Below are 2154 nucleotides of genomic sequence, written 5' to 3' on the forward strand. Positions count from 1 at the left end.
TATTTTATACTTTTAGTTATAATTAATTTTTTTTTTTATAGTAGTAATATGCATAAATACATTTTAGTAACTATTATTAATCCTTCCTTTATTTTTGTAGAAATATTATTATTTTCTTTTCAAAAAATATATATATGCATGTGCCCAATTTTATATTTAATTATAATTTTTCATCATATTTTAAATGATAATACATAGTAAAATCATTATGCCATCATTAAAAGAAAATTAAAATAATTATTAATTTCATTCTTAATGCGTATTTTATAGTATATATCTTCTTTATATTTTTTATTGTTAAATTATAATTATTTCTATTTTTACAGTTTTTGTAAACGTATTCAATATTATTATTTTTTTGTTTATTTTTTTTCATTTTTTTTTTTTTTTCTTAGATATTTTTAGTGTTATATAATAATTTTTATATTAAAAAATTACTGCATGTACAAATTTTTAACTCATTTTATTTCTTCATGTAATTGATCAATAATTTACTACACATAATCCTAGTATTAATTTATAATAAGAAATAAAATTATTATCTAATAAATTTAACTAAAAAAAACATCATCAATTGTGTTATCTTTAGAATTTATATGATATGATATAATATATCATAAATATCTATAAGATTATTATTACCATATTTATAATTTATATTATAAAGTAATTATTTTATATTTCCTATTTTTCCTTTTCTTTTATCAGAATTAATAATGTGCAGATATATTACCTCAAGCACAAAAATATAGTCTAAATTAATTAACATTGTCTGATGTGTGAATATTATTTTTAATTTATTCTTCATCTATAATAAATGAAAAAGCATCACTTGAAATTTTTGCTTTAAATAAATTATTAAAAAATAATTAATTGCTAATGATAAATATTTAATGTATGTATATTCAAAATTTAGTATTGAACTCTATTTTAACAATTTTAATACACAACATTCTTGTAAGTGTTTTAAATGAAAAATAAAAAAAAATATTTGAAGTATTTTTTTTTCATAAATATTTTAACAATTATTATTTTTATATTGAGTTTTAAAATTTTAATTATTTAATTTATTTTTATTTTTAATTTATTAATATTATTTATATGTAAAAATAAATAAATTTATATATATAAAAAAAAAAATTAACAAAAAAAGTAATGATATCTAAATATTATTATATACCTGATTTATTAATTTCCCATTTAATGACTTTGCTAAGGTAATTAATGAACAATGTAATAAAGGGAATTTTTATAATGTATTTAATATTTTTATTTCTTTATGCTTTTCCTTTTTAGTGAAATCGCATAAAGATGATAAAATGTTTAATTATTTAATAATTTATATATTTTCAATACATAACATATAATTAACATATAATAAGCACCTTATATAAACATACATACATAGTACCTTTGATTAAAGATGATGTCTTTTACTTAAGTTTATATATTGTTAAACATCTTCATTTTTTTTCTTCTTGAAAAATAAATGAATTAAAAAAAAATTTTAAATAAAAATTAAAAATAATATCTTTCTTTACGAAACAAAAATGTTAAAAAAAATTAATTAAAGAATTTATTTTTATTATTATTTAGCTAAAAACGCATGATTGGCGTAAATAACATAGTGTTCAAATCTAAATTTCTTCATTGTTATTTTAGCTAGCTATTATATACAAAAAGTTAATATACATATTTTTGTTAACTAATACCTTGGATATCACCCCCACATAGATGAAGGTTTTATTACCACAAATATGTTAACTATAAATATGTCATAAAAAAAAAAATATGCATTATATTTTCTTAAAAAGTTTTTTATTTTTCCTTTCTAATTTGAATATTACAGTGTTCTAATAGTGTAGAACAATGATAGTACTTAAAAATATTTATATTTTTTTGTTATTACTATCTTTTTCAATCAAAATTATATTAGTATGAAAATTTTTTTTTCCTTATATATTGAGTATTTCTTTGATATTTTAGTCAGATTCTTGTAAATTATGGAATTACAAAAATGACTTAAAAGATGTACTAAATTTAGGAGTTAATAGATCATTAACAGAAAATGATGATGTAATAAAACAAAAAGAAAAATTGAAGTGCTACAAACAAGAAGATATGATGACAATAAATTTAGAGCCAAGCAATGAG

Source organism: Plasmodium relictum, assembly GCF_900005765.1.
Source record: "Plasmodium relictum strain SGS1 genome assembly, contig: PRELSG_00_v1_447, whole genome shotgun sequence".
Taxonomy (NCBI): Eukaryota; Apicomplexa; class Aconoidasida; order Haemosporida; family Plasmodiidae; genus Plasmodium; species Plasmodium relictum.